Source organism: Rhipicephalus microplus, chromosome 3 (genome assembly GCF_043290135.1).
Source record: "Rhipicephalus microplus isolate Deutch F79 chromosome 3, USDA_Rmic, whole genome shotgun sequence".
Lineage (NCBI taxonomy): Eukaryota > Metazoa > Arthropoda > Arachnida > Ixodida > Ixodidae > Rhipicephalus > Rhipicephalus microplus.
In genome coordinates this window covers 102,495,336-102,513,020 of record NC_134702.1, presented here as the reverse complement: position 1 = coordinate 102,513,020, position 17,685 = coordinate 102,495,336, and positions in this window count along the sequence as shown.

Genomic DNA, 17,685 nt, shown 5'->3' with positions numbered 1-17,685 from the left:
AAGTTCACTGTGCAATGTCTGACACTTATTAAACTCTGCATTCTGTATAAACTAGAAGGACCTATATCATTGTCACGATGCCCCACGGAAAAAAAATTATTTCAAATCTTACTTAGCGTTCAATTCAGAGCGAGAAACAACATCGAAGTGTTTTACGGCAGTATTTCAGTAGTAGCCTTGTAATCATGAGGTATGTAAAATTTCAGAGAGCCCCTTTCATGATATTCAAAATATTTTGTACTGATCTTTGCTTTTTGTTTATTTTTATTTCAATTATTCCACGTCGCATGAAAATCTATGTTTTGTCGTGCATGACGATGGCAAGTGACTATCTTTTGTTGTTGTTGAGCGGCGAACGTTGCAAACTGAAGGTAAACATATTGTGGGCATTTAGTATACCCATCCTCTTTATCTGTACTTTATCATCATTATCATGTGTTTTTCATCCATCCTCATCGTTGTCGCGTAGGATCATCATTGTGGTTCGTTCATCGTAGCTGTCGATTGCAGGTTTTTCAGGCCTAATAAAGGTCTTCCAAACCAAGAGTTAATACGTAGGGGGGGGGGGGGGGTGCTGTTCGTTCCCCCGTCGTCATCTCGACCACTCTACAACCTGGAGCTACGTTCAGGTCACCACTTGGGCCAGGTGTCCGGAAATATGTCGCAGCAAGATGAGGTCGGTGCTGCAGCCGTTTCCACTTCGCCACCGCGTGCCACGCCTTCTCACGTCATTAACAGCCTCCAGTGTGTGCCCCATCCCTTCGCTGGTATGCGCGGGAAATATGTGGAGGATTGGCTGGATGATTTCGAGCGTGTCGGCACTGCTAACCGGTGGGATAACACCTACAAACTCACTCACGTGTCATTCTAACTGACGGGTGTCGCGAAGACGTGGTTCTTCAACCACGTCATCGACATCCCCGATGGGCCAGCCTTCCAAGATCAGCTTCGCCATGTCTTTGGCACACTGGCTGTTCGTTCGGCTCTCGGAAAGAAAGCTCTCGCGGCTCGAAAACAGCACTTCGGTGAATCGTATACATCCTACATCGAGGATATTCTTCCACTTTGCCGCCGGGTTGACACATCAAAGATAGAGTCAGACAAGCTACGCCAGCTTTTTAAGAGGATTGCACCCGTCTCACTAAATGCCCTTGCGATCCAGAACCCGGCTACCGCTGATGACGTTGCGACAACTTGTCAGCGCCTCAAAGAACAACCGGGCAGTGACACAGCCCGTATTACGGCGGATTCAAACCTTGGAGACACGATAAGGGCGATTATACGCAAAGAATAAGAATCAATGATATTTGCACTACCATCACTGTGTCGCATTCAGTCTTCTTCAACGTCACTGCGGGATGTCATCAGGGAGGAGCTCACGTCCAAGATCCACATAGCCCACCTGCAGCCCACTGCCACTCGCACTCTCCCATCGTTCTCGCATGCCGCCGCCGCGCCATGAGGCACCGTCCGCTAGACATCACCGCCAGGAACGTACGCGTCGGTTGCTGCCACGCCTCCGACGAGCTTTCCCCCCCGCAGGGGCGCTTGCTCAAGTAGGCGTTTGGTGTGTAGCGACACCACGGACCCGAGCTAACGGGGAAGTTTCTACTCCCTCCCACGCCTAGCCGTGCGTGGCTTTGCCGTGTCCGGGGAAAAGGGGATCCTGGGGGTTGAGCCGGCGCTGGGTGATTGGACCTTTAAGGCCCCCCGGCAGAGGCAACACACCCCTTTGGCCCCGGCTTCACGTAGACGGCACCCCTGGGCTGACCCACCCAGGGGAAATCGGCAGTCGCCTTTTCCTATCTCTCTCTCCCTACATCTTCGTCTTTTGTTCTCACTTTACATCTTTCCTGTATTCTCCTCACTTCTTTTTACTTCCAATTTTTCCTGGCGGCAAGGGTTAACCTAGTGTAAATATCCAACCTTGGGTAGATATATTAGGTTATAGCGGCCATGTACGGCTGGCGCTTGCGCCTCCTTCGCGTCTCGCAGCGTCCCCTTGTTGGGCTCGGTGGTGGGTGGCTGGCATGGCCGCCGAAAAAGCTATCAAATTTATGGGAACCCCTAGCCCTGTCACAACTAATCGCCCCTCTAAGAGGTGGCGCACCGATGTAATTCTTGAATTTCTCCCGAACAAAAAAGACAACTTCCCAAAATACCACATTATCCATTGTGAAAATACAGAAAAGAAAGCTAGAAACATTTCACCTTTCCTTGTATCGAAATGCCTTATAGAAACGCTGGGCGCAGGCTACAAGGCCACAAAGACCGCCAGTAGTGACCTGTTACTTGAAGTAAAAGACAACGCACAGTACCAGAGACTACATAAACTCACAGCATTTGGGGATCAGCCTATCAAAATCACACCACATCGAACCATGAACACAGTGAAGGGTGTTGTATCAGATGGAGACCTGATGGACCTCTCTGATGATGAACTTCTAACAGGCTGGAAAGAGGAAAATGTCCTTCAGGTGCAGCGTATCAAAATAAGAAGAGAAAATAAGGAAATCCCAACGAAGCACATCATACTCACTTTCGCATCTAGCACCCTCCCAACTGAAATAGCAACAGGATATCTTAAACTGCCAGTTAGACCATACATACCCAACCCGAGGCGCTGCTTTAAGTGTCAGAGGTTCGGGCACGGCTCCCAGAGCTGCCGAGGACAGATTACCTGCGCAAAATGCGGCACCAAAGGTCATACCGCTGACGATGACTGTCAGCTACAAGTGCACTGTGCAAACTGTGAGGGTGACCATCCTTCATATTCCAGGTCATGCGTGGCCTGGAAAATGGAAAAAGAAATTATTAGTACAAAGTTTAAATTGAACATAAGCTTCCGTGAAGCGCGGCAGCGCGTTTCCCCGCATTTTTCTGGGAACACATCGTACGCCGAAGTGGCGCGAGGGGGGTCAGCACCACTTCGGTTTTCGGCAATGCCTTGGACCACGCCCAGCGTGCCGAGGCAAACGCCACAAGCCCCCATGGGGGGAGCAGCCTCGGCTGCCCCACCCTCGTTGAATACAGCCCCACCGAAGGCGCCTGTGAACCTTGGCAGCAGCCAGGGCACCACACAAACTAAAGAGGTCCCCTCGACCTCCAGCCCGGTGGGGTTTAAGGCTCCGTCTGTCACGACGAAGCCTACAACGAAAATATTATCTGTCGCCTCTCCTGAGGCGATGGACACATCAACTGCACCGGCGCAGACTGCGCCAAAAGAGCGGCGGGGTTCCCTCGACCGCTCTAAAAAAGACAAAACGGTAATTACAGGGCCTTCTAAAGGCTCTGTAAGATAAGTCACTTCTCTCTTTAGACACCAGCCACACTCATTTCGTACACACAGCACTTCTTCACTCCCATAATGGAGACACAAATTATACAATGGAACGTCAGAGGACTACTTCGAAACCTCGACGATGTCCAAGAACTTCTAAACAAACATTCTCCAAAAGTGCTGTGTGTACAGGAAACACACTTAAAATCCAAGAATACAAATTTTTTGCGTCAATATGTTGTCTTTCGAAAGGACAGAGAAGATGCTGGGGCATCATCTGGTGGTGTAGCCATTATTGTTCATCGAGGAGTAGCATGTAGCCATCTACCACTACTAACATCCCTAGAGGCAGTGGCTGTTCGAGCAGTTCTATTGAATAAGCTCGTCACCATCTGCTCTCTATACATACCGCCGCAACACCGCCTGGAAAAACATGATTTTCACTCTTTTGATCTGAACACTATTTCTAACTGGTGCAGCACTTGGCTTATGAGGTTGAATACTAATAAGTGTAAAGTTGTTTCTTTTGGACGTAAACAGGTCATATCTAACTTCACTTACCATATGCAATGTGACAGGCTCTCCACGGCGACTTCTTACAAGTATCTTGGCATCCACCTTACACCAGGGCTTTCCTGGTTTGATCACATCACTAACGTTTGTGCAAAAGCCTCCAAAACATTGGGGTATTTACGCCGAAACCTTCGTCGTTGTCCCACTAACATTCGCAAAATGTCTTACCTAACTTTCGTCCGCCCGCAACTTGAATATGCCTCATCTGTTTGGTCCCCTTCCGCTCAGTATCAAATTAACATGCTGGAAACAATCCAGAACAGAGCCACCCGTTACATTTCTAGAAACTATGACATCAATTCCAGTGTGACTCAGCTTAAACTCCATCATTCCCTCCAAGCATTAAATGTTCGTCGTCACGTGTCCTTGTTATGCCTATTTCATAAGTACGTCTACAGTAACAAAACATCGTCGTTGCACCTTCAACGCCCGCTCTACACGTCACGCAGATTACATAACCATCTCAGCTTCACTCGCATTTTTGGAAACACGAACGCGTTCAACACATCCGCACTACCACAAGCCATCCGCATGTGGAATGATCTTCCCGACGATATCGCCTCTGATAGCAACCCAAACACGTTTCGGCAAAAAGTTCAGACGCATTTCCTTAATATTTCATCTTGACGTTCTTTTACTTCTTTTCCGAGGGTTTTTTGTTACGGAGTGTTCTTATATACTTCATCGCCATGGTTACGTATTGCTGACTTATTGCTTTGTTAATTTTTTTTGTTATTACTAACCGACATTGTACCGTTTTTATTTTGAAATTTACATGCGATTTTTCACTGTAACCCCCCTTACTCAATGCCTTCTGGCCTGTAAGGTATTTTCAATAAATAAATAAATAGCCGAGTTACCAGAACCTTATCTGGTTCTAGGGGACCTGAATGCGCACAGCGGGTTATGGGGTGACTGTCGATGTGATGCACGAGGTCGTCTCATCGAACAGTTCCTCTTTTCATCAGGTGCTTGTCTGTTGAATAGAAAACAGGCAACATATTATAACATTGCAAACAATACTTACTCCTCCATAGACCTCAGTATCGCATCTCCTTCACTTGTACCATTACTTCAGTGGAAAGTCATAAATAACCCATACGGAAGTGACCATTTTCCTTTGGTTTTGAGTACACCAATAATACATGAATGTCCTCCACATGTTCCCAAATGGCTGATAAACAAAGCTGACTGGGAACAATTTCAAAAAATTACTCACTTAAGTTGGACCGCAATATGCGGATTAGGCATAGATGAAGCTGTGAAGTACTTCACAGCTTTTCTAACTGACGCAGCAGCCAGGTGCATACCGCAAACATCTGGAATGCCCGGCAAACGACACGTCCCATGGTGGAACACGGAGTGTCGTAATGCGCGAAAGGAACAGAACAGGGCATGGAGATTGCTGCGCAACTCGCCAACAGCCGAAAATCTTGACACGTTCAAGAAAATAAAGTCTCAAGGAAGGAGAACGCGTCGGCAGGCCAGAAGAGAAAGCTGGCAGAAGTTTTTGTCAGGGATCAATTCATACACACAGGAGGCAAAAGTCTGGAACATGGTCGGTAGGATAGCAGGGAAACAAGTACACACACTTCCACTCGTAAACACTCAAGGTGATACCTTGGAAGATCAGGCAAACTTCCTCGGTGCACACTTCGAACAGGTATCCAGCTCGTCCCACTATACTGATACTTTCCAAAAATACAGAACAAGAATAGAAAAGCAGAAACTCGAACACAAATCCACTAGATACGAGGCATATAATCAAGCTTTCAGTCTAGCGGAGCTCCGAACATCTCTAAACTCCTGCAGCACTTCTGCCCCAGGTTCTGACCGTGTGGTGTATGAAATGCTAAAAAACCTACCAGATGAAACACGAAAAACCTTACTTTGTTTGTACAATGCTATCTGGTTTTCTGGCACTATCCCTACCTCCTGGAAAGAGGCTATTATTATTCCCATTTTGAAAGAGGGCAAGGACCCTTCTATAGCTTCACGTTATAGGCCTATTGCACTTACAAGCTGCTTGTGCAAAGTATTCGAAAAAATGATAAACTGCCGACTTGTACATATCCTTGAAACAAACAATTTGCTCGACCCATTTCAGTGCGGGTTTCGAGAAAGTAGATCCACCACAGACCACCTTGTTCGTATCGAGGCACAGATCAGAGACGCCTTTGTCCATAAACAATATTTTCTCTCTGTGTTCCTCGATATCGAAAAGGCGTATGATACAACATGGCGTTTCGGAATTCTAAGAGACCTGTCCCACCTTGGTGTGCGCGGAAGAATGTTTCATATAATCGAAAGTTACCTGTCAAACCGGACATTCCGTGTCCGTCTGGGCAGTTTGCTCTCTCAAACATTTGTCCAGGAAACAGGCGTGCCACAAGGTGGCGTGCTTAGTTGCACACTTTTTATTATCAAAATGAATTCTTTGCACTTGTCCATTCCCCGCAATATGTTCTATTGTACATATGTCGACGACGTTCAGCTTGGCTTCAAGTCATGCAACTTGGCCATGTGTGAGCGGCTGGTTCAGCTGGGTTTAAATAAGGTCTCCAAATGGGCAGATGAAAACGGATTTCGACTTAACCCACAAAAAAGCACGTGTGTCTTGTTCTCTCGAAAGAGAGGCATGCACTCGGAACCTGACATTCGACTGAATGGGCAACGTCTGTCCGTCAAAGCCGAGCATAAATTCTTAGGCTTAATCTTGGACAACAAGTTGACCTTCGTACCATACATCAAGTATTTAAAAACAAAATGTTTAAAAGCCATGAATGTTATAAAAGTGCTGTCACGTACTACGTAGGGTAGTGATAGGCAATGCCTCATGAACCTCTATAAAAGCCTCATCCGCACCCGCTTAGATTATGGGGCCGTTGTCTATCAGTCTGCCACTCAAAGTGCCTTGAAGATGCTTGACCCCGTGCACCATTTGGGCATCCGCCTTTCTACGGGTGCTTTTCGCACCAGCCCCGTAGGAAAGCCTTTATGTTGAGTCAAATGAGTGGTCGCTTCATCTGCAGAGAACTTACATGTCCTTTGTTTATTTCCTTAAGGTGAAAGCAGACAAGAAGCACCCCTCATACTCTACAATTAATGATTTGTCGAGCTCAACTCTGTTTCAAAACAGGCCTTCGATGAGGCAGCCCTTCTCAATTCGCCTGAAGTGTCTAGCTGAAGAAACTGAAGTGTCACTTGAACACAGTTTAATGGCTCCTGTAGCATACCCGCCACCGTGGCAGTGGCAGAATATAGACTGCGATGTGTCTTTCCTAGAGGTTACAAAACATGCACCTATTGCCCATATCCGAACATACTTTCTGGAACTTCAACACAAATACACATGTCCTGAGTTCTTCACAGATGCCTCCAAGACTAACTCCTCTGTTTCCTACGCTGCTGTCGGCCCATCCTTTTCGGATGCTGGCCCTCTACATCCACGCACAAGTATCTTCACAGCGGAAGCTTATGCGATACTGGTGGCAGCTAAACACATCAAACAATTACAAATACAAAAAGCAGTAATTTATACAGACTCCCTCAGTGTGGTAACGGCTCTGCACAGTCTTAAAAAACAAAAAAACCCAGTCCTTGTCTCACTTTACTCCATTTTGTGCACACTTTACACGCAGAAACAACATGTTGTAGTGTGCTGGGTGCCAGGGCACCGTGAGATCCAAGGCAACGTGAGGGCGGATCACCTCGCTGCATCCGTCCATGAGAGCACCGCCATTACATCCATATCAATCCCGGCCCTTGATCTTAAGCCGTCTCTCAAAATAAACCTCAGGGACTACTGGCAGAGCAAGTGGGATACACACACACAAAACAAACTACACGTTATCAAGCCACACCTTGGCCATTGGCCACCAGTATCAAAATCACGTCAAACAGAGGTAACACTAACAAGACTCAGGATAGGGCACACATACACGACACACACACATCTTTTATCCGGTGGTGATCCACCATTGTGTGATAAATGTGGTGAGGCTTTAACAGTTCTTCACGTTTTAATCCAATGTAAACAGTTAGACACTCTAAGAAAACAACGCTTCCCATTACCCTACCGACAACATATACCTTTACACCCTTCAATGTTTGTCGGTAGGGAACCACTTTTCACCCATAAATCATTGTTAGCTTTTTTAAGAGATGTTAATTTTTACCATGTAATATACCCAGGCATTGCGTAGCGTGACCTCTCAAGAGAGGTCGCTGCTGCTGTGATTACATTTAAAAGCACTTGCCTCGCAGCCCTTGGACACAAGGGCACTGATGAGGCAAGTGTGCTAGTGCCAAATATTTTTACGTTTTTATTATCAAAACCTTTGTCACCCTTTTTATCATGCATATCACGCCACTGTCATGTCTTTAATACTTATGTTTTTACCCGCATTATCGCGAGGAATTTTAAGGCCCCTATACAGCCACGCAACATATCATTGTCCACATCTCTATACTCATTGAAATGGCGCTCTTTGACCATCAATTGGCCCTTGCGCCATAAAACACCACACATCATCATCATCAACGAGCTTTCCCACAAGTTTTTCATCACCACCGCCTGAACCATCATCTGTCCCTCTCATGACTCCCTCTCCTGTTGCAGTTAATGCAAGCTACTACCCTCCTTATCGATCGACTCGCCCTACGTGCTACTATTGCGGCTATCGCGATCACATTTCACGCTTTTGCGGCAAGCGCCAGCGAGACGACCGTCGAGGGTACGACATACGCGAACGGGACTGTACCGGAGGAGCCTCGTACCAGGACCACCATTATTTGACGCCGCCGCGTCGGGCTCCATCTCTACAAGCATCCGGTGAACTGCGCAGTAGTCATCGACCAACCCGACGCCGTTCACCGTCGCCCTCCCGTCCCTCCTCTTTTCCGCTTCAGCCTGCCCCCGTCACTTCTGAACGACAGCCGGAAAATTAAGCGAAGCAGTTTTTGGAGAAGGAACTGCATTCCCAACACATGACTCCAATTCCTCCAGCGCGCCCTCATAATATGATTTCAGTCAGAGTTGAGGGAGTAGATGTTGACTCTTTGGTGGACACTGGGGCTACGTTTCCTATATTCGCGCTGATTTGTGTGCCCATCTTCAAAAAGTCACGATGCCTTATGATGGACCGACGCTGGTTACAGACTAGGAAACAACGATTCGCCCTTACGTTCTCTGTATGGCCCGTGTGCTAATTAATGACATTCTTCACCATATCGAATTTGCTGTGCTATTTAAATGCTTCCACCAGCTCATTTTATGCTGGGACTATCTTTCCCTTGTTTCCGCTGCCATTTGTTGTGCACAACATGTCGTCCATTTTATTGACACAGACCACTTACTCAGTGACGAAACCTACAGACCACTTCGACTCATCGCTGCTGTAGACATCAAGCTACCACCACACGAACAGCAATTAGTCTCAGTTTTGTCCAACGACGTCGACTCTGGTGACATTTTGGTCACTCCGTCACCCCTTTGCCTTAATAAATCTCCCGCATGAGGTGTGGCTCGCTTCAACAATGGAACAGTTGTCCTCACTGCTATGAACACCACAACGAATACAGTTTTACTGCCGTGGGGCACTACTGTAGCCTGCGTTGCCGATCTAGAGCCTGTGTGCGTCATGCCTTTTACGCCTGTCTTATCTAAAGGCCATATAGCTAATCATGCTACTCCTTCAGCCTTTGCAGCTGCCATCAGCAGAGACTTGACAGACGCACAGAAGCAGCAGCTGATTTATTTGTTCTAAAAGCATGCAAACTTTTTTGATGTCTATTCATCCACCCTAGGCCAGACTCATCTCATCTCATCTGTAAATCATTCACCTCATCTGTAAATAAACACAATCACTCGTAACACTTTGGTGGAAGGTGCCGGGTACATCGATCTGGACGACCCAGCTCTACCGATTTAGCGATGGAGCAGACGCTTGGGAAGCTTGCCACCACAGCTACCAGACATGGATGACACGGGAGCAGGCCATAACAACCTCGTGGCTGATGAGCAACACGCTCACCCGCCAGGACAAGCTCGCTGCGGCACGCCGGAACATCTACCAAGGATCTCTTCAAGGCAGATAGCCGGATGACGATGTTATGATTGGCTGAAGCACTACCAAAGAGTGAGTCGCAGCGACCGCTCTAGCACTGCTAAGTATTTCGAAAACGTGGTGTTTTTCTCGTCGGCACCGCGTCTCTTTGGTTCGACAACCACGAGAGTACATTGACCACATGGAACATTTTTGTGGACGAGCTGAAGATGTGTTTCGGTGACTCAACAGCTAAGCTCAAGCAGGCGGAGCAAATGCTTTCACGCAGCGCCCAGTTACCTGGTGAAACATGCACCACCTACATCGAGGCCGTCTTGAAGCTTTGCGGAATTGTCAGTGCGACCATGTCTGTCGATGATAAGGTAGGTCATCTGCTCAAGAGAGTTGTGGTAGACGTGTACATTTTTCTTATCACCAAGGAAGACCTTCACACACATTTCGACCTCAGGAGACACTGCCGAGCGTTTGAAGCGCTAAAGAGGAGGAGAGTCCTACAGAAATTTGGATGTCTTGACAATGTGCCCACGATTGCAACTGTCAACCTTCCATCGCAGGACGACATCTCTTATAAGATGAATGAAGGAAGAACTTGCTCAACTGCAAGCTGTGGACACCGCCAGTGTCTGCCATCAGTGCACATACGACCAACGGCCCCGTGAACCACCAGTACCTCGGATGCGTCAGAGCTAATTTGAGCTTCGCCCGAATTACGCCGATCGGTTCGAACGTAGGAGTTAACGGCCACTCGAATACCAGGAACGCAGGCACGCTGCATCACGGCGATTTACTCCTCAGCCGCCATCACCCGGCTTCTATCAACAAACGAGGTCTACTTCGCCGGTGACATCTAGACGCGACACCCGTAATTGCTACAACCGCGGGCTACCTGGACACATGGCTAAGTACTGCTACCGTCGCCAGCAGCGAGCTCCACGATTCAACGTGTACACGCCTTATGTACCTGCTGTCGAGTCTTGACCATTTCAGGGCTCTTTCTAACGACAACACGCAGTGCGTGCTGACTCGCCTTGCTCCGACCGCAACGTTACCCCACAGCCCACACGCCAACAGCGATCCCCGTTCCCGCGTCGCCGCTCGGGGATGTCACAATCACTGGAAAACTAACTGGTGTGACCAATGGGGGCGAGGCCGCAAAATCATCTTCCGCAAGGCCCCCTTGTGTTGTAATGGTTGAGAACAAAGTGAGCGTTTTCGTAGACAATGTGAGTATAGTTGCGCTAGTAGATACCGGTGCCGCCGTTTCCATAATGAGCATGTCTTTAAAAATCGCCTTCGGACGAAAGTAATATTTGCTTGGAATCGGACTGCTACGTTCTGTGGCGTAGGGGGAGAAACGTTGAGCCCGGTTGGTGTTTGTTCTGTTTAACTTTCTGTAGGAAATCAAACGTTTGGAGCTGAACTAACGGTGCTTGCACGTGATACCCCCTACGTCATTCTAGCTATAGATTTTTTGCGTCAATGTGGTGCCACTCTGGATTGTGGTAGTGGTGGGGTTATTTTTCGTCCTGTGTTGCACTCTCCATTGACGAAAGATACGGCATATGACAGCTCGGAAGTGTTTTTCGTGTCTGAAAACATCTGCTTGGCCCCGCATACCACAATGTTTGTGCGCGTAAACTCTCCGCGTTCTTGGGCGTGTTCTTACTACGGTTTAGTCGAGCCGAACTTCAGTAACGCACTTAAGAAAAACGTTATTGTGCCTCGTTGCCTCGTGCTTACCGTCGATGGTTGTGCCTATTTGTGGACTGTGAACGTTTCCGCACAGCCCAAATCTCTGCCTGCAGGACTTAAATTGGGAAGCTTTCAAGAGCAAAGTACTGTTACCATGCGGTGACTTCAACTGTCGGTGGATATAAAGAAACCCCATGCCAACTCGTACCACGACTATTCTGCCAGCATTGACTGTATGATCAACAAGTCACTCCTTTCAACGGAACAGTCGCTGCTGCAGGAGGTGATCGCAGACTACGTCTCACTGTTTGACTTTGCCCAAGACCTACCGTTACGCCACTGTCTTCACGTACGCAACACCGCATCTATACAGGCCAAGCACAACCAATACGCCAGAAGCTCTATCGCGTATCGCCTTCCGAAAGGAAAGTCATCGCTGAGCAAGTTGAAGACATGCCAAAGAAGGGCGTAATACAAGAATCGTGTAGTCCGCGGGCAGCTGCTCTCATTCTAGTCAAGAAAGACGATGATTCATGGAGATTCTGCGCAGACAATCGTCGCCTAAATGCCCTAAAGAACGTCAACCCTTTGCCACGTATAGATGACGCCACGGACTGCCTGCATTATGCCTCCTGTTTTTCTTCTGCTGATTGTGCTCTGGGTATTGGCAAATTCCTATGCATCCCTCATATAAAGAAAAGACGGCCTTCGTAACACCAGGTGGCCTTTTTGAGTTTAACGTTATGCCTTTTGGTTTGTACATTGCTCCAGTGACATTCGAGAGATTTATTGATACAGTACTCCGTGGACTAAAATGAGAAATTTGCATGTGCTATTTAGATGACGTGATTATCTACGGAAAGACTTTTCAAGAGCATAACCACCGCTTGTCACTTGTGTTTGAATGCTTACGCAAAGCTGGCCTTGTTTTAAACTCAATGAAGTGCCGTTTTGGAGAAGGTGAAGCCCTCGTATTATGCTTTCTCGTGGATGAAGAAGGCGTACGACGAGACCCACGGAAGACCGCAGTGGTTCGCAACCTTGAACAACCACGAACACTGAAGGATCTGCGGAGTTTTCAGGGTCTGTGCTCATATTTCCGCCGATTTATTAAGAACTTCGCACAACTTGCCACCCCGCTGACGTCCATTTTCATAAAGACACACCGTACTTGTGGGATTATAAATGTGAGGCTGCATTTCAACAGCTGAAGTTTTTAGTGACTTCAGGACCCATGCTAAAGCATTTTGGTCCCGATGCTTTGACTGAAATTTACTGACGCTAGCGGGCTAGGTGTTGGTGCTGTGCTGGTCCAACTCTGCAACAGCCGTGAGCACGTCGTAGCATATGCCAGTCAAACACTGACCAGAGCAGAGAACTACTACACCGTCACCGAGCTCGAGGGATTAGCAGTCGTCTTCGCTATTCAGAACTTCCGACCTTATCTACATGGCCGCGAGTTCACACTAGTGACCGATCATCGCTCACTATGCTGGCTTGTGTGACTTCCCGACCCGTCTGGCCGGCTGGCTTGTTGGGCGTTGCGCCTCCAAGGGTACAGCTTTTCTGTGACGTATGAGAGCGGATGATGTCATACAGATGCCGACTGCTCATCCAGCCTTCCTTCAGTACACACCAATGGTGTTAACGATGACATTGATGACTATTTAGTTTCTGTCTCGTCCGACTTCCCAGATACCAGCAGTTTCAAACGTGAGCTACAGCGCGACCCTATCCTGAAACCCTTGCTCGAAGCTGCACATGACTTCGCCGACAAGCACTTTACAATTTCAAATGGCTTGCTGTATAAGAGAAACTATTCAGCCGACGGCCTCCCGTTCTTTCTAGTGGTGCCGGAAAGCCAACGCCAGGTCGTCCTTCGTTTTATGCATGATGACATAACATCCAGTCATCTCTGTTTCACACGTACGCTACATCAACTACGTGAGAGGTTCTACTGGCCAGAAATGTGGAAGACTGCAAAACAGTACGTCGCCTGCTGCGCTATATGTCAGCGCCACCAGCGATCCACACTGCCCCGGCATGTTATTTGCAGCCCATCCCTCCACCAAAATCCCCTTTTGAAAAAGTCGGCATCGACTTGCTCGCACCCCTTCCTAAGACCCCATCCAGCCGCCGATAGGTCACAGTGTGCGGGGATTATTTAACTCGTTATACGGAAACGGACGCACTGATATCGGCCACAGCAGCCGCTGTTTCTTCTTTCCTGTTACAACGGGTCATACTGCGTCACGGTGCTCCACGGGTCGTCATCAGTGACCGTGGACGGCCATTTATCGCTGATGTGGTTGAAAACTTTTTGCGCCTTTATGGCTCCTCTTATCACCACTCCACCCCTTACCATCCGCAAACTAATGGTCTCACTGAGAGAACAAATCGAATTCTTACGAATATGCTATCGATGTACGTTGATGCTGACCACAGGAACTGGGACACCGTCTTACCGTTTGTTACTTACGCGTACAACACCGCCAAGGATGAAGTTAGTGGACATTCGCCATTCTTTCTGCTTTACGTACAAGATCCACGGAGTTTTCTGACGCTCTATTACCTTTCTCGCATCAGGACGATCTGTCCTTCGCTCAGACGTTGTGTCGTGCTGAAGAACGTTGTCTTCTCAAGAACACAGCAAGAGTCGCAACGATACCAAGCATATCGCCGTAGAGTTTTCTCCTGGTGACTACGTTTGGCTGTGGGCTCCTGTTTGTAGAAAAGGATTGTACCGGAAGTTTCTAGCACACTAATTCGGCCCATTCGATATAGTCACTCGTCTATGTGACCTGAATTACGGAGTCGCCCGAGTCACAGCCAATAACCGGCATTCGCGCACTACGCAAATTGTTCACGTAGCCCGCCTCAAACAGTACCATCATATTCTTATTTCACTCGCTCGGCGAGCTTCGTCTGCCACCGAGGGAAATGTGACGAAGATGCGCAAGCCTACGGGGCGCGGAAAAAGAAGAAGAGTAGTGGAGCGGCGCTTGGACTGTGTGGTTGGTTGAACCAGACTAGGCCTGTGTCAGAATTACGCTGCTCTTACCCAACGCTTTTCCCATCATCTGTAAATAAACACAATCACTCGTAACAATACATATCATATCGGAGTAATACTGCATAGGACAAGTGTGCATAGCCATCGGGTGCTAGGACCTATCAATATTATAATTACTTCGTGGTTTAAATCCAGTCACGCATTACAAAAGGCACTCACACTATCGCGTGCATTCCCTCAAGACCAAGTTGTGGGTACATAGCAGGTTCGAAAACATTTCATGCGCAAAATTCTTCCTCGTTTAAGGCATGCTACCCAGTTCACGAAAGTTCAAAGTTCAAAGTTTACTGAACATCGACAATATTGGTTTACAAAAAAGTATGTAAAAGATTGGTAGTACTGAGGGAGCCCCAAAGTTAAAAACTGTCGGGAGGTGGGGGGCTCCCATGCACGATGTGAACAAAAAGGAAGATATACATCATTCAGTGGCTACAGTATCTTCGGTGAGAAAGAAAATGAACGGTGTGAAAATAAATACAAAAGCAAAAAATACTTATATGTTGAACTAACATAAAGGAAAAGGTCCCACAAATCACTGGAAGTGATCAAACATAGGCTTCAGCAAGGACTAAAAGCACTTAGTGATTACCTCATAGAGCGAGGCCTGCAGATTTCTCACGCCAAATTTGTAGTTCTGCCTTTCCGGAGAACAAAAGTGAAAAACTTGAATTTTTTGTGGATGGCCAGAGAATCGAAATTGAACAAAAGCATCACTTCCTTGGTGTTACAGTAGACAGCCAACTCAGATGGAGTCAGCATGTTGCTGATCTAGAAAATCAAGTTAACTGCACCATAAATGTTATACGTCGCAAAGCGGGAACAAAATTAAGTGATTAAGGTCTCTACTCCACCTTCATTGTGCACCAATTCGACAGAAAATTGCCTACTCCGCGCAAGTTCTCCACAACATCCCACAGACGTCTCTACAACGACTTAAGCTGTTGCAAGCATGAAGCTTACGCATATGTCTAGGCGTTCCACAGGCAACATGAAGTTTTCTTTAACTGCAGAGGCAAGAGAACCTTGCTTTATAGTAATTAGGAGTGTTGAGACCTGTCGGCACCTCTTTCGTCTAGTCACACAACACCCTTCACATCTGCTCATATTACACATCGTGAACCGTGCTGGAGCGAAAATACACCATGTGTACCAAAACTACATTTACCGGCTTCCTGTGTCCACAGATTGGCCACTGGACCAAAACTACCCGCACGGCTACTTGAGCAACCAACTATTTAAACGCCAATAGAAGGACTTCGCAGCAAACATGAAGTGCCAATCATTGCTGCACTGCAGTTGGCATCACATCATTTGTTTGACAGGTACCAAGGCTACACTCAAGTGTACACTGAAGGCTCCGTCGCCAAAGAGACAGAAACATCAGCATTTGTAATTCCTAAATTCCGCGAAGAATATGCATGTCGGTATGGTCATCTCTCCTCTTCAACAACTTCAGAGCTCGTAGCAATTTTGCAAGCCGTAAGCTTTATTAAATCATCAACGACACCAAGCAAATTGGTAGTCATTACAGACTTTCTGGCGGCTCTCGCATGTGTAGAAAATGCCACTTCAAGACACATTGATGTGCGTATGGTATACGCTATACTGAAAGAGCTTTCAGAAGCTATGAAGTCAAATCATCGAGTGGCATTTAAGTGGGTTCCCAGTCACTGCGGAATCAATAAAAATGAAGTGACAAATGAGTTGGTGAAAACCGCTCATCATTCTGCGCAAGCGTGCCTCATTCCGGTATCTCAACATGATGCAAATAGAATTTTAAGAACAAAACGGGAATTATGCTTGTCTACCTGGTTCACAGACAAAACAAAGGAATTGATCCTATATGCAGTTGATCCTAATTTTGAATTGAATGCCAACCAGACCGCGACCTCCCAAGGCACATTGGCACGCTCATACAACGCCTAAGACTCGGAACTGCTTCCACAAAGCACTTCCTACGTCGTATTTAGCGTTCAACATCGTCAACATGTTCATGCCGCCACGACGACGAGGACGTCTGTCACCTCTTGCTCGACTGTCCGAAATACAACACACACCGAAGGCGACTAGAACAGAAACTCCATAACTTAGATCCCGAGCAGCCATTTGCATTGAATAAAATACTAGGCCCACGGCCATCTAAGAGAGAGAGAAAAAATGCAAGGAAGGCAGGGAGGTTAACCAGACGCACATCCGGTTTGCTACCCTGCAGTGAAGAAGGGATGAAGGGAAGAAAAAAGGTTGCAGAGAGATAAGAAGGTACACACAGTCACGAGCACACTCGGGGGAGTCTACATGTGGTCGCTCAGGTTTGTTGTCTTTAAGTAAACTAGGAGTGCTTTAGTCGCTTTCTGCGCAACTGAGGCAGATGCCCAAGGTCCCAGAATCTTCTGCACACAGAATGGTCTGGAGTCAAGTTGATTCAAAACTATCCGCAGTCAACATACTGCTGATCTAGAAAATCAAGTGAACTGCACCATAAACGTTATACGTCGTATAGTGGGATCAAAATGAGGCGGTACATCAGCTTCTCTACTCCACATTCATTGTACACCAATCCGACATAAAATTGCCTGCTACGCGCCAGTTCTCCACTACCATCTAAAACAAATGGCAATGCAATGAGGTGCTACAACACTTCTTTGAAGAAACGAAGATTTGTGACCGCTACTGAGTGGACTGTAGTTAAAAGTGGGCGTGGCCACTACGTGTTTGTTCTGAGCGTAGGAGAACCTTTGCTCTCGCCTATGTAAGACTGTAACAAACGCCCACATTATATATATATATATATATATACGGAAAGGAACTGTACACCTAAGGGCTTGTTAGATAGATAGATAGATACTTAGATAGATAGATAGGGTGATAGATAGATAGATAGATAGATAGATAGATAGATAGATAGATAGATAGATAGATAGATAGATAGATAGATAGATAGATAGATAGATAGATAGATAGATAGATAGATAGATAGATAGATAGATAGATAGATAGAT